The following is a 23031-nucleotide window of genomic DNA, read 5'->3' on the forward strand; positions in this document are numbered from 1 at the left end:
GTTAATTTCTCAAAATCCACTGGAGCACATATATTGAGACCTAGCAAAGGCACATCGGGCTAACAGTCCCTACAATTTTGCCAAGTTTCGTGCAAATCCATTCAGCCGCTCGAGCTAAAAGTGAGGCCAAAGGCCCTATGGAAATTAACATGGGAAAAACGCGTTTTGGGACCCCCCTTTTTTCTCGGCCCCCCCTTGACGAAACCCCCCCAAATTTTCGGGGGCTGCTCAGAAACAAAATGTGCCACTTTCCTGAAAATTTCAGCCGATTCCGTCCACAAACGCCAAAGTTATTAGACATAGAATTTTCAAAAGTTCCATAGACAAATAATCCTAACTATATATACCTACTGGCGATAGCCAGTAGGTAATATATATATATATATATATATATATATATATATATATATATATATATATATATATATATATATATTACCTACTGGCCAGTAGGTAGTTATAGTTAGGTTTTTTTTCAATGTTAAATGTCAAAATTCTATTTGGAATAACTTTGGCCCCGGTTGACGAATCTGCCTGAAAATTTCCTCACAATGGCCTTGTCAAGCTCCGGTCCTTCCCTGAAAGTTTGGGGGGGATGCGTCAAGCGGGGGCCGAGATAAAAGGGGGGTCCCAAAACGCGTTTTCCCCATGTTAATTTCCATAGGGCGGTTGACCTCACTTTTAGCCCGAACGGCTGAATGGATTTACACCAAATTTGGCAAAATTGTAGGGACTGGTAGCCCGATGTGCCTTTGCTATGTCTCAAGATATGTGCTACAGTGAATTTTGAGTAATTTAGGTTCAAAAATATATATATATCTATAAGCGCGCCCCGGTACGCACTCGACTTGCGCGCAGAAAGCTGATTGGTTCTTGGGTGTCTGTAAACATTCAAAACAGTCCGGAGCGGCCGCCATCTTGTGTCTCGGTAGGATCGAGACACAAGAGGTGGCCAAAACAAAGGGGGAATTGACCATAAGGGGGCAGGGTAGACCCCCCCTGACCCCATAGGTTTGATATGGGGGCTATAAAAGGGTCCCGCTGGAAAAAAAAAAAAATTTGATTTGCGCGGGTGGAGCGCTCGGTACGCGCACCGGGGAGCGCACCGGGGAGCGCACCAAGGAAAAAAGAGAATGGCAGAGTTTCAAAATTAAAGTCATTTTATATAAATGGGGAATTGCAAACAGCTCAACTTGAGCAAAAAAATAGAAAAAAATTAAGGTTGCTTGCTGCAGTGATGGTTGTCTGCAGCTCGATTAAGTAAAGTGATGCTCTGCTCACCATAAGATATAGTTTTGTTGCAATATATGCAAACAAATTTAAATTTGGAAAACTTAGTTTGAACATTAGGGACCATCTCCCTAGCCTCTGCACCCGATGGAGTGGGTTGGTTGGAGGTGCCTGAAGTTGAAGGATGGGGAGGGTTCTTGCTCAGTTGCCTGACTTCTGCTCTTGAGTAATTGTTTGGGTGCTTCCTCTGCATGTGCCTTATCATCGTGTGGTTCCCAAACGAATATTTCCTGTTTGGGTTCCCTCTTGACAGTTCTTGGTCACAGATGAGGCAAGTCACCTTTGCTGCATTTACTTTTTTGGCACCCCTTGGCATTTTGAAAAACTCCCAAATAAAATGTTCTTTGGGTTTGTATGGGGGAGTGTCCTCAGGCAGATATTGCCTCTCCTCCTGCTCCTCTTTGTCCTCCTCTTCTTCATAACCACCAATGTGGTCTTGTGGTGGTCTTTGTGGTGGTGGTGGAGGTGGTCCAGACGCACCTGCAGCTGCTACTACTGAAGCCATTTTTCACAGTCTTCTTCACTCAAACAACAAAGTGAAAATGAGGAAAAAAGGTGGGGTCTTTCATCATTTGGAAAACAAAACTGTTGTGAACCAATCAAAAGTGTTATTTTCAGGTCACATGACCCGACGCGCTTACGCTACGCGCCCCGGGGCGCGTCGCGTAAGCGCGTCGAATGCTTCCGGGTGCGTTTACGCTGTGCGTACCACGCGGACGCGGCTACGCGATACATCACGATCATGTTTTCGTTCGCGACATTGGCGCTAACGGGACGCTTCCCGGTTCGCGCACCTGGGCGCTTCAAACGAGTACGCTCTCCGGGGCACTCTCCGGGGCGCTCACCGGGGCGCGCACCGGGAGCGCTCCAAGGCAAAATTTTTTTTTTTTTAATTAAAAAAAAATGGGAAAAATTGTAGGGACTGGTAGCCCGATGTGCCTTTGCTATACTCAAGTGGTTTTTACAAAAATTAACTTTAAAAAAAATATATATTGTGCTACATTGGGCTATATATATGTTAGAGCCCAAATGTAGCCCAAATGTAGCCCAATGTAGCCCAATGTAGCCCAATGTAGCCCAAAGATGGCCACCAGAGACAAAAAAAAACATATGTAGCCCAAATATCAGCCATATGTAGCCCAACTATAGCCCAATGATAGAATGTACCAGAGTGTTCTAAAGAACAACTAGAGCGTTAACAGTCTTACTTATAAAGTGAACCTATGAAATTCAATGAAAAAGCAATAGGTTTCACACCAGTTATAGTTAGGAATTAGCATTTAAAAAACCTATTAAATTCACTGAAAAAACCATAGGTTTCACACCAGTTATAGTTGTCAGGACTGGCCGAGCTGCGCCACCTAATTCCCTGAACTACAACTCCCAGAAATCTATGGTGGGGGCGGGGCGCCATAAAAGTAGGGCGGTATCGCATCACGTTGTTCGTGATTTTGTGTATTCTCCTGAGTGAGGGAGAGTCTGGAGAACTGTGCGTGGCAAGAGACATCGTAGGAGGAATTGGGTTTTGTTTTGCTGCAGGCGCGTGTGCGCGCAGAGACTTGAGAAGCGCTTTAAAAGTGAAGCCTCGGAGCGCGAGGTCGGCGACTTTTTGTTCCTTCTTCCCGGAGCGCGAGGTCAGCGCTTTCTGTTCCTTATTCTTCCCGGAGCGCGAGGTCAGCGCTTTCTGTTCCTTATTTTCCGGAGCGCGAGGTCAGCGCATTAGGAATATTTGACTCCTCGCTGGAGAGAGGGGAATCGGAGATTGGATGAACCCGAGTCACAGCGGCGACAGTACTGTGAGTCATTTGAAATACGCGTGAGATTTAAACGCGTTTGTTGTCTAAGCTGTGGGGTAGTCATTACAGGCGCCTGAACCTTACAGTTGCTTTGAAGGATTTTGTTGGCATTCAGAGTGAACGGAGTACGGCGGATTAAAGGGTCTGCGTACTGCCGTTACGAAGAAAGACACTAGTGCTTAATTAAGCAAGTGCCAAAGCGGAAGGTAGTGGGGGGAGAACCTACACCTTTCCGTTTTTGGAGCAGAATTTATAAAAGGAAAGCTGGGTGCGAAATAGAGAGCGGAAGACAGTAGTTGGTGCTACGTCTTACCGTGTCCTTCAGGAAGCATATGGAGAGTATTGTATATGGGTGAACAGACTTATTTGCGGAAAGAGGATTGCTGTGGAATTCACATGGGATTTTTGGGGTTCTTCACAAGATTATAATTTGAACTCACGTCCACACAAGGCAGGGTATGTCCATTACTAATAGAGAGCATTATCTGTGATTCTGGGAGAGGCGAGACAATAACAGTGTTTGTGTTCTTTAGGGACCATTGTGGTGAACATCAACATTAAGGAATACAGGGAGGAGGAGGAGCATTCTTCTTTAAGTAAAGGTGAACCTTTATGTTTGCTTAGTGAATCAAAGAGTGTAGGGGTTTAAGGTGAATCCGAATAACCTGTATGATTGTTTTCTTGTCTTCCAGCTGTCCCTTCCCTGCAGTCCCCTTCCGTCCCCTCCTTGTTTGTTTTCTGTTTTCCCTCGCCCTATCACTCGAACACGCTGTGTTGCTATTACTAGCGTGTTGGTGAGATCGGGAGGTGGAGTCATATGTGCATCAACCGGATCCGGCAGCGTGGAGTCTGACAGAATCACGAACCCACGAATTGCATTCTGCCGGGTCTGTTCGGAGTACATATGGCCACCTTGGATGATGTGTTGAGGGCCTTGGTTTTGGTTCAACAGGAACTGGCAGCGTCCAAGGCAGAGGCTGTTCTGCTTAAGGATAGGGTAGAACAATTATCCAAGAACCCTTTTTCTACAGGTCCTGCGCAGATTCAGGTGACGGTTCCCCCTCCTATCCCGTTGGCCACCCCTGAGAGGTATGGGGGGGATCCTAGTAAAACGCAGGCCTTCATGACGCAAATAATGCTCCATTTCTCTTGTAAGCCTGCCTCTTTTCCCAATAACCATTCTAGGGTAGCGTTTGCCATATCTTATTTGGTGGGTGATGCGGCCAATTGGGCAGTCCCTCTAATAAAACGAGACGATGCCATGTTGTCCAATTGGACAGCATTCAGAGAGGAATTCGAAAAAGTCTTTGACAGGAGGGCCACAAATTTCAGTGCGGATAAAGAGTTGTTGTCATTGCGGCAGGGTAGGAGTGATTTGATTACTTACCTGACTACGTTTAACCGTCTGATTGCCGAAACTGAGTGGCCAGAGGGCAAAAGAATGACCTTGTTTTATCAGGGGTTGAGGGAGGAATTGAAGGATGCTGTAGCACACATAGATCCTCAACCTACGACGTGTGTGGATATGGTGAATCTGGTCATGAGATTGGATGGTAGACTAACAGAGAGGAGTGGGGATAGAAGAAGATGGGACAGGGGTTACGCCCGTACAGTGAATTTTCCTGCGAGAGCCCTGGGTTCCGCAGAGGCAGGGGCAGAGCCTATGGAGATAGGAGCTATTCGACCCCCTCTGTCTAAAACTGAAAGAGAGAGCAGGAGGGTAAAAGGCCTTTGTATGTATTGTGGGAAGAAGGGCCACTATGTACGCGAGTGCCCCTCTAAACCCAAGACTTCGAACACTTGGAATAAAAACCAAAGGGTAGCGGTGTCCAATACGGCCAGAGAGAGTGAGGAGGGGTTGGTATCGTTGCCGACTAAAGAGGAAAACCCCGATTGGAAGCTTACATCCTTGTCTTCCTCAGGTATAGGGGAAACCGAGTCCCATCTGGTATTGGTTATGACCTTGGAGTGTGAACAGAAATCCCATCAGGTAATGGTCATGCTGGACTCAGGGGCCACTGGTAATTTTATAGACAATGGGTTGGTGGCTCGTTTGAAGATTCCTAGAATACCAAGAGGCAATCCAGAGGAGGTGTTAGCCGTAGATGGTCAGCCGATTAAATCAGGTCTGATAACGGAAAAAACGGCTGAGGTGGAATTATCTATTGAGGTGTCAGAGGGAAGGCATGTGGAAAGGGTGGAGTTGAACATAATAGAGGCTCCACAATATGAAATAATTCTAGGGATGCCGTGGTTTACATTCCATAACCCTACCATTGATTGGAAATCTCGCACGGTGCATTTTTCTTCTGGGTTTTGCAAGGAACACCTGGTACCGTATGTGTCTTCTCCTGTAGCAGTGTTGGCCTTGCAGTTTATGGTGGCTACAGCCGCTGAAAAGGAAGTGAACCTCCCGAAAAGTTATGAGGCATTCCGGGATGTATTCAGTGAAAGCAAAGCTGAGGAGTTGCCACCTCACAGACCCTATGACTGCCGGATTGATTTGATCGACGGGGCAGTGATTCCTACGTGCCGAGTATATGCCTTATCTGTTCCTGAGACAGTGCACTTAAAGGAATACATCGATCATTACGAAAGTATAGGCTTCATCAGACCATCTCGTTCCCCTGCAGCCTCTCCTCTTTTCTTTATAGCGAAGGCCAATGGTGATCTGAGGGCATGTGTGGACTACCGCGTCTTGAATAAAAACACCATTCGTAACCGTTACCCTCTCCCCCTCATCACGGTACTGATTGACCAAGTGAGGGAGGCAGTGATCTATACTCGCTTGGATTTGCGAGGAGCCTATCACTTGGTCCGGGTACGTGAGGGGGATGAGTGGAAGACGGCATTCAAGACGCGGTATGGCCTATATGAATATCTGGTCATGCCCTTTGGGCTGTGTAATGCCCCGGCGGCATTTCAATTTCTGATTAATGACGTCTTGAAGGAGTACATAGACCTATTCGTTGTAGTGTACATCGATGACATCCTGGTGTACTCTATGGATGAAGGTTGTCATGTGGAACAGGTCAGCAAGGTGTTGATGAAACTGAGGGAACATAGCCTTTTTGTTAAACTCAGTAAATGTGAGTTTGGAGTGCACAGTGTGGAGTTCCTGGGGGTGATGATCAGTCCCTCGGGGTTGCAAATGTCTGAGCGCAAGGTGGAGGCAGTGAGAGACTGGCCGGTACCGAAGAATGTGAAGGAAGTTCAGAGTTTTCTGGGCTTCGCTAACTACTACAGGCGCTTCATATTGCATTTTTCCTTGTTGGCAGTGCCCATTACAAAACTATTGAAAAAAGGGGTTCCTTTTGAGTGGACAGAAGCTGCAGGGGAGTCATTCCAAACTCTTAAGTCATCTTTCATCTCTGCCCCGGTGTTGTCACATCCCAATTTAGAACATCCATTTGTGGTTGAGGCGGATGCTTCGGACGAAGCAATCGGGGCAGTGCTATCCCAGAGGGACAGTAGTACAGGGCAATTGCACCCAGTGGCCTTCCTGTCAAAGAAATTGAGTCCGGCTGAACTCAATTACACCATAGCCGAAAAGGAATTGCTCTCCATCAAGAGAGCGTTCCAGGAATGGAGGCACTATCTATGGGGGGCCCTGCATACCATTACGGTGTATACAGACCATAAGAATCTACAGTTTATGTCCTCTGCTAGGCACCTGACAGCAAGACAGATGAGATGGACTCTCTTCTTTGCAGAGTTTAATTTTGTGGTCACGTTCCGCCCGGGGTCTGAAAATAGGAAGGCGGATGCCTTGTCTAGACAAACGATGCCAGTGGAGAGTGTGGACGAGAAACAGGCGATTATTCCATCAGGGAAGGTGCTGTGTGTGGTGAGGGTGGAAACCTTTTTGGATGAGGTGAGGAACCATCAGTATCCGGGTGGATGGGGGTCATGGGCGCATGACAGACTGGATTGTAAAATGAGAGACGGGTTACCGTTCTTTCAGGGAAAGCTGTATTTACCCACAATTCCGTTACGGAAGAAAGCTATTGGCTGGTGTCATGAAGGGGAACTGTTAGGACACCCTGGTATACGTAAAACTCTCGAAACTGTCAAAAGACACTTCTGGTGGGTAACCATGAGCAAGGATGTTACTGAATGGGTGGCCCGTTGTGATGTGTGTGCTAGAGCCAAGGGGATGACCTCCAAGAAAGCAGGGAAATTAATGCCCATGCCTACCCCCAGTCAACCATGGCAGCATATCAGCTTGGACTTTGTGTCGGGTCTTCCAAGGGATAAGGGCTTATCAGCAGTGTTGGTAGTGGTTGATAGCCTCACCAAGATGGGACACTTTATCCCTTGTAAGACCCTCCCGAATGCCAGCCAAACGGCCCAATTGCTAGCAAGCAATGTGGTCAGATTACACGGTATTCCTAGGGTGATCGTGTCCGACAGAGGACCGCAGTTTATTGCCCGTTTCTGGCGCATGTGGTGCAGTGCCCTAAACATTGAGTCCAATTTATCTACCAGTTTCCACCCACAGACTGATGGGCAGACCGAGCGTTTGAACCAGACGTTAAAGAAATACCTGAGATGCTATTCTAAGGAAGCTCATGAGTCTTGGGTGGATCTGTTATGGATGGCAGAGCTGGCCTATAACAACGCATGGCATAGCTCAACTGGAATGTCCCCTTTCAAGGCCAATTATGGTTTCGATGCTAATACTTTGCCTGTTGACATACCCTCTGATCTTAGTGACCAGCCAGCCGTGAAAGAAAGAATTCTGATGCTGAGAAGGGTCCATAAGGGGGTGCAGGTACATCTGAACAGAGCAAAGGAGGCGTACAAAAAGTGGGAAGACCGTCACCGGATTGAGAGTCGCCGGTACGTGGTGGGGGATAAGGTATGGCTGTCTACAAAGAACATCAGGTTTAAATTGCGCAGCGTGTTCCACCCGAGATATATAGGCCCATACACCATAGTAAGACAGGTGAATCCCGTGACCTATAAGTTGAAGCTACCAGGGTCAATGCGCATACACCCAGTATTCCATGTGCAATTGTTGAAACCTGCCCTTACTTCACGTAGAGTAGCCCCTCCGCCTGTAATGTGTGATGGTGGTATGGAGTATGAAGTGAGGAGTATCAGGGACGCCAAGTGGTGCAGGGGAGTACTGAAATACCTGGTGTCATGGAAGGGGTATTCGGCTGAAGATGACTCATGGGAGCGGAGTGAGGATGTGCATGCTCCTGCGGCAGTTCGTTCTTTTCACAGGAGATTTCCCAACAAGCCGGGCCCTAGAAGGCGCTAGGGAGGGGGGACATTCTGTCAGGACTGGCCGAGCTGCGCCACCTAATTCCCTGAACTACAACTCCCAGAAATCTATGGTGGGGGCGGGGCGCCATAAAAGTAGGGCGGTATCGCATCACGTTGTTCGTGATTTTGTGTATTCTCCTGAGTGAGGGAGAGTCTGGAGAACTGTGCGTGGCAAGAGACATCGTAGGAGGAATTGGGTTTTGTTTTGCTGCAGGCGCGTGTGCGCGCAGAGACTTGAGAAGCGCTTTAAAAGTGAAGCCTCGGAGCGCGAGGTCGGCGACTTTTTGTTCCTTCTTCCCGGAGCGCGAGGTCAGCGCTTTCTGTTCCTTATTTTCCGGAGCGCGAGGTCAGCGCATTAGGAATATTTGACTCCTCGCTGGAGAGAGGGGAATCGGAGATTGGATGAACCCGAGTCACAGCGGCGACAGTACTGTGAGTCATTTGAAATACGCGTGAGATTTAAACGCGTTTGTTGTCTAAGCTGTGGGGTAGTCATTACAGGCGCCTGAACCTTACAGTTGCTTTGAAGGATTTTGTTGGCATTCAGAGTGAACGGAGTACGGCGGATTAAAGGGTCTGCGTACTGCCGTTACGAAGAAAGACACTAGTGCTTAATTAAGCAAGTGCCAAAGCGGAAGGTAGTGGGGGGAGAACCTACACCTTTCCGTTTTTGGAGCAGAATTTATAAAAGGAAAGCTGGGTGCGAAATAGAGAGCGGAAGACAGTAGTTGGTGCTACGTCTTACCGTGTCCTTCAGGAAGCATATGGAGAGTATTGTATATGGGTGAACAGACTTATTTGCGGAAAGAGGATTGCTGTGGAATTCACATGGGATTTTTGGGGTTCTTCACAAGATTATAATTTGAACTCACGTCCACACAAGGCAGGGTATGTCCATTACTAATAGAGAGCATTATCTGTGATTCTGGGAGAGGCGAGACAATAACAGTGTTTGTGTTCTTTAGGGACCATTGTGGTGAACATCAACATTAAGGAATACAGGGAGGAGGAGGAGCATTCTTCTTTAAGTAAAGGTGAACCTTTATGTTTGCTTAGTGAATCAAAGAGTGTAGGGGTTTAAGGTGAATCCGAATAACCTGTATGATTGTTTTCTTGTCTTCCAGCTGTCCCTTCCCTGCAGTCCCCTTCCGTCCCCTCCTTGTTTGTTTTCTGTTTTCCCTCGCCCTATCACTCGAACACGCTGTGTTGCTATTACTAGCGTGTTGGTGAGATCGGGAGGTGGAGTCATATGTGCATCAACCGGATCCGGCAGCGTGGAGTCTGACAATAGTTACCTGTACATTTTAGTGACATAAAACCATTGAAATTCCACGTTATAGTTAGTTGGACTCACTATAACTTGCGCGCCTGCAATGCACTGCTGATGACGTCACATATTACATCACTCATGACATGGCCAGTAACATCACTCATGACATCCTTGTGACAGAGTGACAGACCTCCTTTCAGTGTAATGTAACCCTTGAAACACATATTCAAAAATAGAAACTAACATTTACAAAAAAGTGGAGATACCTATACAAGTTACAACAACCAATTTAGTAATTCCACCATTTATATACACATCCACTCATTCACCAACATTTCTATATAGTCATTCATACATACACTCACTTATGATATGTAGTGAGACACCTTTACATCCGTTAACACACCGACAGTCTTCCAAAAGTTACTCACACACATACTCACACATGCAAATAAACTATTGAACATCTATTTTTTTGCATATACAGCTAAATACACACTAGCACCTTACTTCTAAGGAAACTTACACATACTTACTCTCTTAAACAATCACTTATAGAAAAACATACTTATTTAAACAGGAACTCTTTCAATCTCTCACTCTCACATATACTCACTTATATACATCAATACTCACATATACTAGATTAAAACATATGTCGTTACTAATGAAGACACTAGTGAGACAGTCATTCACTCACTAACACACAAATATACACACTCTTCCACCCATACAGTCCTGCACATATGCTGTCTTCAAAACACATACAAACAGTGAGTCAGTCATTGATGCATCTATGTGCTAAGTAGCACCCCCACCAAACCATACAGACGCTCATACTGATACTAAAAAAAACATGTAATAACACATATACACACACATGTAGCTACTCACCAACCCATGCAGCCACTAATACACAAAGTGAAACACTGATACAAACATTTAAATATTTAAACAATACTCGCTAATATATGTATTCACTAAGATACACTTAATAAGCCAGTTAACCAATCCATTTTTTTTTTAAAACATCCATTAAGACACTTATTTAAACATTTATTCTTCCATCGACCTTTACATATACATATATAAAACATTTATTTTTCAGAAAGACACACATTCACCGGATGGTGTCATCAGTGATGTCATGAATGATGTCACTGACCATGTCATGAGTGATGTAATATGTGACGTCATCAGCAGTGCATTGCAGGCGCGCAAGTTATAGTGAGTCCAACTAACTATAACGTGGAATTTCAATGGTTTTATGTCACTAAAATTTACAGGTAACTATAACTGGTGTGAAACCTATGTTTTTTCCAGTGAATATATATATATACAACACAAGTTGCCTGTTAAAGAAGGAGCATAAGATTTGCCGATAATTTAATGAAAGAACAGCAATGTCCATTCAGTTCTGAGAGGCCTCGCTAAAATAAACAATCAGCCGACGCGTTTCGTGCGAGTTAGCACTTCTTCATGGGCTGCAATAGTCACTTTTCAACAGGAGTCATCACTTTCACCTCAGCATACTGGAGGTACCTGGTGGGCTAGTTGACCCCCAGGGACCCTCAAGATTGAAGAGGAATTAATTTCTCAACTTAAAACACACCACAGGGCACGTTTGCACAATGGTAAAGGAAGGGGGCATGGCCTGGGGTAATCTGTGTGCTTACATGCCCTGTGGAGCGTTTTAAGTTGGGGAGTTAATTCCTCTTCAATTCTGAGGTCCCCTGGGGGCCATCTAGCCCACCAGGAACCTCCAGTATGCGCCAGGGAGCTGCATTGCAGAGAGGTGTTCAGAGGCCACACCCCTTTTTACACCTCCCACCCTGTCATTGGAAATGGCAGTGTCCCGGGGTGGGCACCCTGGGACACTGCAGGAGCCGGCCCTTGGGGGTGGCGGTCCCCAGGGCCTCGACAAGGCTCCAGGAGGGGGGCCTTGCGGCTCACCTCCCACATTCTACAAAGCCCTGGGGGTGGTGGTCCCTGGGGCTGGGGGGGCTTGAGCCTCCCCACACATGGTATTTAAAAAAAAATAAATAAAGCCCCGCGGGTGGCGGTCCCCAGGGCCGTGGGAGGCTGCGATCCTCCCCGCCATTCATTTTTTAAAGCCCCGGGGGGTGGCGGTCCCTGGGGCTGGGGGGGCCTGAGAGCCCCCCAACAAATTTTAAGAAGCTCCAGGGGTGGTGGTCCCCGGCGCTGGGGGGGCCTGAGAGCCCCCCACACCAAATTTTAGGAAACCACAGGGGTGGCGGTCCCCGGAGCTGGGGGGGGCCTGAGAACCCCTCCACTAACCCTGGGCGGGCAACTTCGCTACGCCCACGAAGTGGGCGTAGTGTTGCCTACTTCGCCCTTTGCAAAGTAGGTGAAGCAGGCAACACTACGGCGAAGTTGCCCGCCACCCGCTTCCCTCCCGCCCTCCCTAAATGCTTACATCTATACTACTATTATGAAGAGAGAACTGTGTCCTTTGAGCCCGGTAAACTCGAAAAGTACACCACCAATCGCAACACCCAATACAGCGTTGGAAAGGGGAGGTCCAGTAGATGGATATAGGCTATATAAAAAATATATATATACGTTATTTAAAAAATGTACAATAAAAAAAGTAGTCCTTCAAAGTAGTGCCGGCCGTGTGCGCTAACCACATATGTGCTGACATCATCATCGGAGGACGGGAGCGCGAGGAGGAGCGGCGGACAGGACCGCGGGGAGGAGTGGCGAACAACAGAACGGGGAGGAGCGGAGAACTTAGCCACACTGTAGCGGCCTGAGGTACGTGAACCGCGGGGAGGAGCGGTGAAGGAAGGCGGACTGGAGCGGGATGACAGGTAAACTTTAGCGCTGCAGCGGGCGTGTATACTGGCTTTGTTCATTTGCAGCGTCGGATGAGTGGCCACAGTGTTAGGGAGCAGGGCGTGTGCGGATGATTGGAGGCACTGAAGGTGGCGATGAACTTGGGCTGAGGAGGTGGTTGGGGGCCTGGGTTTCGGCGACTGGGAGCAAGCCTGATTGCCCCCGAGCAACGTGGGAATGGAAGTGAGCCTGGGGTTAAGCAGAGTTAAGAATAAGTACCAGCGCCCAAAACTCTGCTTAAAAAGTACGGAACCAGTACAATTACATGTCGGCGGGTGGAATACCAGCAAGCCTGATTGCCCCCGGACAACGTCGGGGCGGGCTGCTAGTTAATATATTAAAGAATTATAAGACCACTTACCTTGTCCTGCCGCGTCCTCGGGGCTCCCGCTCGTCATTGCGCCACCGGCGCGCGCGTCTTGGATGCTAATGCGCATGCGCGGCTGCCCGCGCATGCGCATTTCTCACGAGAAATGTGCATGCGCGGGCGGCCGCGCATGCGCATTAGCATCCAAGACGCGCGCGCTGGCGGCGCAATGATGAGCGGGAGTCCCGGGGACGCTGCAGGACAAGGTAAGTGGTTTTATAATTCTTTTATATATTAATGTAAGCATTTAGAAAGGGCGGGAGGGAGGCGGGTGGCGCGTACTGGGGCTACGCGAAGTGCGTGGGTGGGCGTAGTTTTTTGCCCACTTCAAGTAGCTTCGCGAAGCCCCACTACGCCCACTACACCCAGGGTTACCCTCCACCCAATTTTAAGAAGCCCCGAGGTTGGCTGTCCCCAGGGCTGCGGGGGGCCGTGAGCCTCCCTCCTATATTATGTTAAAGCCCCAGGGTGGCGGTCCCCGGGGCAGTGTGGGGGGGATTGGGTCCCCCTTGCTTCGTTATTTTTTTTGATCAGCAGGATCCGTGCATCCTGCATGAATTTTGCTGATTTAAAAAATATATATATATATATTTTTGGCCTTGGGGGTCCTTGTGGGACCCCCTGAACAGGCCTAGGGGGTCAGAGTTTTTCTACCCTGCCCCCTTTTCGCGTTTTGTGTGTTTTTTTATAGGTTTCTTCTGCCTCGGTTCTACAGAGGCACAAGATGGCTGCCAACACTTCCTGATTTGGAGTGTTGACAGCCAATTAGAATACAGCTCGTGCACGGCAGGGTGCGCTTAGGGTGCGCAGATCCACCGCGGCCATAAATATATATGTAATTTTAATTGTCATTTTCTCAAGAACTACTGAACGGGTTTACACCATTTGAGCAAAAGGCATGAGTCTGAACTAAGGACTACCTCTTTGCCAAATTTGGTGTAATTCCGTTCAGCAGTTCGGGCTGTAGCAGCGATGAACTGTTCCTATGGAAAATTGCATCACCAATCACCTAAGACTTTCAGGATAGGAGCGGAACGGAGCTGGCCATTAGTTTTGAAAATTTGGTTAAGATTCGTCAACCGGCGCCAAAGTTATTCCAAATAGAATGTTGCGGATTTCCTATGGAAAATAGGTCCTAACTATATCTACCTACTGGCAACCGGTCTTGGTCAGGGACTTTTGCACATTTATACTAAACCGCCCACTGGGCACATCATAAAAGCTCAAAGCATAACAAAACTGCATGATGTTAATCCAAGACGAATGATGATGATGATGATAATAATAATGATAATAGTATTTGTTTTGTCCATTTAATAATGAACACCACCGTATATTTGCACAGTCCATGCTTTTAAAATAACTGGTTGTGTAAAATAAAAGTTGAGATTGACAATTTTTTGATCCATTTGAATAGATGTCCACTCAGCAAGAATATTGACTGCCAGCCTAACATTTACCTAGGTTCAGTTAATCTACTGTTTCACAAAGTTCGGGGCCTTTGTGGGACCTCGGGAGGGTGGAGAGGTCCTCACTATGGCGGTAGGAAGGATTACATCCTCCCCATGGGTAATTAGTAATAACAGTAAGGTATCCCTTCTAGAACCAGGGTGGTTCTTAACAAAAAGACGCAGTGGTAGAAGAAGGGAAAACAAGGTAGTGGAGGGGGTGTTGCCCAAAGAAGGACACCTCAAGATGTCAAACCACCCTAGCCTGAGATTACCTGCCAATTGAAGGGTAGGAAGGGAAGGAGACCATTTTCTTATCATAACCCTCTCCTACTCTAATAGTGGCATGCTTCATCATCGGGCTCACCCCAACTCCTAGAGGTAGGGTGGGCTCAACCATGTTTCAGGGGTCACTTATAAAGATATTATGTATGCTTGTCATTGGCAAGTAAGGGAGCGGAGCACACAGCAGGTCTCCCACGGGGATGGACCTTTGATGAATGTATGACTACAAGGCCCCCCCTCCAAGCCCTAGTTCGGAGCTGGCACCCTGTTGAAATTGGGGTAATTCCTCTTAGGAAACTGCAGCAAGTATTCGACTTGTTCCATTAAATTCTAAAGTGCGACACATGTAAATTGCATGTCCACTTTGCACTCACGTTTTGGAGGAAGTGACTTCTTCACATCCCACCCTAATGAAAGCCTGGGACCATAAATAGGCCAATAGCAAGGGCTGAAACATGTTGGTGTTTAGTTTAGGGTCAATGGACCATCATATCCTCCCACCCCACTATAGTCATTTTTAACTTTCCCACCCTCTCCACCAACAAAGGACACTTTAGGAGTGGGGGAGGAATTTTATCTTTAACGTTACGCCCCCGTGCATATTATCTTAATAAGTGCTCCCTGAAACATGGTTGAGCCCTCCCCGACCTCTAGGAGTTGGGGTGAGTCAGATGATGAAGCATGTTACTATTAGAGTGAATGAGGGTTATAATAAGAAGAGGGTCTCCTTCCCTTCCTACCCTTCAATTGTGGGTGATCTCAGGCTAGGGTAGTCTTCCTCTGGCAACACCCTCTCCTCTACCTTGTATTCCCTCTTTCTCCCCCTTCTTCTTTTTGATAAGAACCACCATGGCTCTAGAAGGGATACCTTACCGTTATTACTCAGTTAATCTACTCCCATTTCATTTGGATAGTGGTTTATCAAATGCATGAAAGTACATTCACAAGATATGTTTACTCACCTCTTCAGAGTATACGCCTATCTTACAACTGCAGTGGTGCAAGTACAGTAACATGTTTTTTTTTCTGTGTTTATGTTTTGGGAAAAGACAGCTTTTAGGTATTGAAGACCTAATGTGGAAAATATCAATAATTACAGGGATTTGGAGCGGCCCTATCTATGCTTACAATTGACTGGCTTTCTTGTCAGTCTTATTGCACGCTTCAGACTAATTTGCTTGCTTCTTATTCAATATTTTACCTTCTTCTTCCTGTTTGGTGCTTCCCTGGCACATAGTTTCTTCACCGTCCTTTTAATTAGATCACTTGTATTCTTTCACCGCTTAAATTATTGTAACTACTTTTTCTTTTCCCTTCAGCCCTCCATGGAGGCGCATGTGTTTTCTTGCTTTCCCACTCATGTGTTGCTTCCTCACTGAAATTCCTGCCCTTACTCCTCTCACTCCCTCCTCCCATCTTCACCTTGGCCATTGCTTACCCAGACTCTACAGGTTTTTTCTGTTTGTACAAAATTTTTACTCCCAACTAACCAGCGCCTCTCCATTGTTCCCACAACTACACCTGCCACTTCTTGGTGCTTAGTTCATCCCCCTTCCCCGCCAGCTCCACCACAAATCCCTCTTCTCCCTGTCTTGTTCTTTTTTTTAAGTGTATACATTTTTGGGCTGCTACCCTCTAAAAGATAAATTGTTTTAGTGTAGGTTGTATTTATTGCTCCAAGATGGGCACCCACCATCTTGGAACATAAAATATATATATATATGTATATATATATATATATATATTTTTTAAATGGCCTTCACGTAAGATGCATGCACTCTCAAGTGTGTTGGTGCTGGACATCCGTAGCACCAAACAGATAAAAATAGATATGCTTGAGTAATGTCATATAACACATATGCCTCTTCATGATGTTTATTTTCGTTGCTAATGCTGTTTCGCAACATTACTTTTTTTTTGCTGTTTTAGCAAACAAACACTAGCAAAGTCAAAATAACGGGTAACTATTAAAAAGCGAGACTTATTGGCTTTGCTAGTACTTGTTTTACTATGATGCCCTCTTCAAAGAATCTGTGAAACCAATGTCATTGGCAATCATTTGTTCACATTCAAAGTACACTTTACAACATTCACTACATTGACATGGGAGTTTTATAATTGAACCGTGCCTTCCATCTTTGCACTAAAACCTGTAGGCTGGATGTTCTTTATAAGAGGCTGAATGTTTCTTTTTTTTGGAGAATAAGTCAAGGAAAAGGGAGCAAATAATGTTCAACCATTGTTCACCCATTCCCTGTGTGAAATGATAGCTAATTCAAAACACTAAATTAAAATTCGCTTCACTCGACTGGTGTGGTAAATTTGATACCAGAGAGGAATTTGTAGCTCAGAATATGTCTGATAGTCCTTAGGGGCTGCACTGTTTCAGACCTGTGTTTTGGGACTGCTGTCCTGGGATGGAATCCGACAAGGATTTAGTCAATTTAGTTCTGTGTTTCACTCACACTATTAGCAGACATTCCTAACTTACAGTTTTGCATGCATGGAATTTATTTTTTCAAGGCCACCCAGCTGGACGGAAAGAGATTCGTAGTAGCAGGAAAAAGGCTTGACCAGAAAATATGCTCCATTGGGAACAAGAGCTGAAAAGATGCACGGAAAGCAGGTTTAAGGAAGCAAGGGATCATCTGAGGTGGTACTCACGACAAGTTCGGACACGCAAGTAATATTTAACTGGTATAGAGGATAGACCTGGGGATAGCAATGCTTAATTTGAGCGGCACTCGTTTTAATTGGGGCCAGAACTTATTTTTCAGCATCAGACGTTTACCGAGACAAGGGAGGGGAAACACACTTACAGGCACATGCATCAATGTTGGCTTTTGCGATTCCTTAATTGCGATTTTTAAGGAATCACAATTAAGGAATCGCAAAAGCCTATGCATGTAGAAATCGCTTAAAAAATAGCGATTTCTAAACATTCCAAGTTTGACCTAAATTAAACTTAAATTTGTCTTAAGTTTTGGCCTTATGACAAAATCCTAATTTAAGACAAAATCCTAACTTTACTACTACTAAATGCCTTCTGTGAATACCAAAAGTAGTAAATTTAGGATTTTGTCTCAGATTAATTCTGTGAATCGGCCCCCTGGAATTTATAAAATTTACTCATTGGTATAGATATAACTCCCAACAAACTTTCTTGGATTTTAAAGGCTTGGTAGGCATACAGGCTGAAATGAAACCCATTTTTGGAAAGATTTGCTGAAATAGCACGCATGAAGGATTATCCATGCTATCCCCACATCACACTTAGAATTCCGTTAGCGCTTACCAGGTTTAGCAGTTGCTGCCCCTAGTTTACTTTTTGGTACCCATAGCATTGCTCTTGCTACTCATTGTCAAATGGGTCATGATGGCAGTAGCTGGATCAAACAGCAAGCAGCACTCTAAACGCCATGGGCCTCATTTATGAAAAGTGACGCAACGCTGCGTGAAAACAGCGATGCGTCACTTTTCACTGCGCACTCCTTGCGACACCAATGATGCGTCATATTTAATGTATGACGCATCATGTCGCAAGGACTTACAGATACGTCAGTATTTCTGACGTATCTGTAAGCGCAAAAGTGATGCATTGCTGGAGTGTGTCACAAAAGTGACGCAACTCCAGCAATGCGTCCTTTCACATGGGGAAAGCCCCATGTGAAAGGGCTTGCGTCAGTCTTACGCCTGCTGTGAGGCAGGCGCAAGATTTTGACGCAACAGCATCCTAAAAGTGACACAGTGAAATCTCATAGATTTCACTGCGTCACTATTATGAGGCTTTTTGCGGGGGAACGCCCCCTCTGCATACATTATACCTGATGCAGGTATAATGTGGCGCAGGGGTATAAAAAATGACGCATCTACCTAGATGCGTCACTTTTTAAATATGGCGCAACAAGGCGCATATTTTACGCCACTGGTGCGTCACAAAAAGTGATGCACCGGCGGCGCAAAACTGACGCAAGGCCTCATAAATAAGGGCCCATATACTTAATTTTTTTAGTTTACACTCCATTCCCTCCACCTAGAAACTGGGCAGCAAATATATAGATGATGAACATCTAGGTGTGCATAAAACGGCCAGCCTAAGCCACCATTATTGTGGAGTGGTGTGGCTCACTGGTAAGAGGCGGCAGACCCGGGAGCAGAAATCAGCTGGGACCAGGGTTCAATTCCTGACGCGGCAGGGTCGTGTACTTGGGTCAGCGGACTCGATAATTCTCGTTTCAGTGCCTAATCTAATCAGGGTTCCCACTCGGCAACTCTGGGCATTAGCTTGCCTAATCTCCACATCGGTCCCACCAAAGCCGGGGATACCTGGCTCCACCTTGGGGACTACCAGCAGGGACCATCCCACAGGGAAAGCCAGGACGGGTTCCCCAGTGTTATACAGCGCCAGGGAACCTACGGGTAGCAGTGCGCTTTACAAGCTCAAACATTAATTAATAATTTTTTAATTATTTGTGAAAGGAGGGTTAAGTCACTTCAGCTACTTCTGGCATTTAAGTGAATGAACACTAATGGCAGTAAAGAACTGACTCTCAAGCAAGGAACTAACCCAGGAATGCTGTTTGAAGCAAATTGTAAAATATTAATACCTTCCTTGAAAATATTTGGCAACAGTGCATAAAGAATAACTGAAGCCAGTATATATAGGCAGCATGGTTAGTATATTTCTATAGATTCGTGTCCAAAGCAAATGGATGTTGAGTAAGACTTCTTTAGGGGAAATGCTGAGTAGTTACATGACAAAGTAATTCCAGAAAGAAGTGTAAATAATGAGACTGACATTCAGCAGGATAACAATCAAAATGTTACGGACAAACAGGAGTAATGTAGTGTTGGGGAAAAACAGTTCGTAGACAAAGTGGTATGTGCTATGTTGTGGTAGACTGGTAATGAAGCACAATAACTGGGCCATGCAAATCTAATCCCACCCTCATTTTATTTTCAGAGGTATAGTAGTGTTTAATCTGGCAAGAAATCAAATACTCCAAGACAGAAAATACCTACACTTAGTGTTACCTATGTTAAGCACTTCCTCTCCTGCTACCCTCGTCTTCTCTCCTGCATTTCCTTAAACATTGTTACAGACAATATCCTCAATCTCAACCTCCCACCCTGTGCTCACATCACCCCACAGCTCAAAGAGCTCCATTGGCTCCCTGTCCAGAAACAAGCACTCTTCAAACTCCTCACACATATCTACACAACACTGCCCTATATACATCAAACTGCGTAAATTTCAACAAACCTACCAGACACCTCTGTTCAGCCAGATTTCTACTTGCATACTCCCCTGATACGCAGAACCAGATCCGGCCGTCGTGTCTTCTCCTAGCTAACTACTAAACCCTAGAAAACCTGTCCTTGCACATCAGAGCTACAGCCTCAGTCCTTGAACTCTACATGAAAATGAAGGCCTGGCTTTTCATAAAGCCCCAGCTCTAGCTCCGATCATACTGGCCCCCACCCATGCGGTGTACCGACCAGTCCGGGCCTGTATGAAGTGGCCAGTTCCTGCTTTCAAAGATCTCTCCTAGGCCTGCCAAGTTATCTCTGCCCTTATTTCTAACGATTATGCTATCATTTGGCTGTGGGACACACAAAACACATCTGTATGCTGACAATGAGCTTTTAACGCTTATAAACCCAGTCTATTCTAAGCATGGGCGAATTTTGCGGATCTCGCGTTCGCGAATTTTGCGGATTTGCGGATTCGCAATCCGCAAAATCCGCGAATTCCCGCGAATTTGCGGATTTTTTTTTTTTTTGTGTTCGCCCGTGTTTCTGCCAGTTCGCGAGGGTTTTTACAATTTCGCAATTTGCGAACTTACCTGTCGGGTCGCAAGTTTTGCGAACTTGTTGTTTCTACGTGTCCAGCCTGTTTGGGACACTCTTCTTCATCACTGCCACTCTCTGTCACCACTGCCACTCTCTGACTACTCATGCCACCCTCTGGCCCACCCATGCCACCCTCTGTTTCATCACCACACCCTCTGGTTGTCCAGTGTACATTATTTTCGGCAAAGCAAAGCACACCTTCCCTGCCTCAAGTGACCTGAATTAATTTGGGGCTGATTAATGTGTCACAGAATATTTTTTTAGCTGGCACCTGCTTCCTTAGTGCGCCCTGATTAGTGATCTTTTGCACTTGCTAAGTGCTTTCATTGTTGCAAAATTAGTTACAACACCTGCCCTGCCCCAACTGACAATAATGAATTAGGGGCTAATTAATGTGTCACTGAAAGAATTTAAAGTTCCAGCCTGGCACCTGCTTGTCTGCTCCTTTAGCTGTAAATCAGGACCTTTGTGGCATACAGTTAAGGTCAGAGCAGGGTCACACAATAGTTGCAAGCAGGCAACCGAATTCTGGAGGGCCCCCTCAGGAAGCAATACAAAGAATCGTTACAAATCATGAGGTTGACCTTTTGCACCTGCTCATTGCTTTTGCTTTTGCTGAAATCGTTTTGCGGTTTTTTTCGCGCTATTCGCGGGGCGCGGCGTCGTGCGAAACCGACCGCGGAAGCCGCCAATTCGTGCGAATGAGCATTTTATTTTTTTGCGGCTTGTTGTTTCGCGAGTTTTTTTGCAGTATTCGCGAGCCGCTTGCAGCGCAACACGCGAATTTACCCCAAGGTCGAGTACGGGCGCGGCCATTTTGTTTGCGTGACGTATTTCCGTTTCCGCCCGCTATGTATAATCTCGCGCAGTAAGCGCATTGCGAGTAGAGGTTCGCACGAGATCGCGCGGGAAATCTAGAGGTTCGCACGAGATCGCGAGGAAAATCTCGCGCGAACTGACTTTCGCGCTCGGAAACGGGCGCCGGCCATCTTGTTTTTCATTCATTTCCTGTGTCTGGGCATGGTGTTTAATCCTCTTGATATCTTTCCCATCCTTTGCTTGTTTTCAGTTTTTTTTTTACGATTTTGCTTCTTATCTATCCCTCTCTTTTCCTAGCTGTATATTTTTGTCTTTTCTGCTATTTTTCTTTACTTTTAAACTACTTTTGTAAACTCTTTTCTTTTCTTCTTCCCTATCCTATTCTTTCTTAATTTTCTACTTCTTCCTACCTTACCTGCCCAGACCATGGTCAAGCCAGGCGCCGTGAAGCTGCCCAGGCACTTGAGGGCCGCAGCGGCGGCGGGGAGTAGTGCTGGACCCAGTGGCAGGACAGCAGGCGTGAGATCGAGGGGGGAGCAGGTGACGCGCCGGGAGATATTCAGCCCGGAGGAAGTGGGCGCGCTGGTCTACTTCGTCCAGCGCCGCCTGCCCAGGACCATCGCGGGAGGCGGCAGGATCGCGGCCGGCGGCTATAACATGCGGGAGCGCCGGAAGCGGTGGGAGAAGGTGTGCTGGGCCATATCCCACCTCTACGGGGTCCAGCGCACCTACAGCCAGGTCACCCATCGCTGGACGGACCTCCTGGACCGCGAGCGCGACCTGCTGGACCAGCTCGGCTTGGAGATCCCCGGCCTTGGTGAGTAGTAGTAGCCATTGGCATTTAATCACTCACTACTATGATGTTTTCTCCTGCTCTGTGTTGTTGTATTGCAAATATTTGTTTTTTACATGGAGCAAGCCAATAATGCCGCTGATGACGATTACATTGTAGTTAAATTATATTTCAAAATCTTCTGTGCATTTCAGGTGCACTGCTCTCCTTCTCAGTGGGGTTGCTACTATGCTTATTTGTTTTCTATTTCGTGGTCTCATTGGCCTGAGTAACTATTATGTATGAGTGTACTTAACAGAACTGCGTAATGCTAGACACTAGGGGGCAGATTACATTTACAAGCCCCTTGCGCCACGTTTACGTTGCCTTGCGTGACGCAACAGCGGCGTAAACGTGCCGCATCCCTGCAAGTCATTTACAGCATGACGCATCTAGGGAGATGCGTCACGTTATAAAGCCATGGGCCTGCACCACAATGGGTGCGTTCCTAGTACGCAGGGTGGGCGGTCCAGCGGCTGTGCGCCTCGCAAAATTGCCTGCGTGAAATCTACAAGATTTAACGCAGGCACTTCTGCGACGCTGCTACGTCAATTCAATTCCTTATGTCTGCTCGAAGCAGGCGAAAGGACTGACACAGCATGTAAAGTATTGGGTGGCCCTGAGCATTACTGGAGTTGCATTGCGTTGGCGACGTGACTCCAGCGATGCGCCGCTCTTACGTGACGAGATGCGTCACGCAAGTGCCTACCCTTGCGCCAGGGCGCGCCGCATTGTAAATGAGGCACATCTGCCGTGTCGCAAGGGTAGTTTTGCGTGACGCATTTGATCTGGCGCATCTCTGGAGATGCGCCAGAACGCGTAAGTAAGTATGCCCCTAAGGGGCAGAATTGCAATTACCGTCGCATCCCTGCAAAGTAGCAGGGATGCGCCATTAATTGTGCGGCCCGCTACCACCACCAAACATGGTGCGCCGTATT

Source organism: Lissotriton vulgaris, chromosome 6 (genome assembly GCF_964263255.1).
Source record: "Lissotriton vulgaris chromosome 6, aLisVul1.2, whole genome shotgun sequence".
Lineage (NCBI taxonomy): Eukaryota > Metazoa > Chordata > Amphibia > Caudata > Salamandridae > Lissotriton > Lissotriton vulgaris.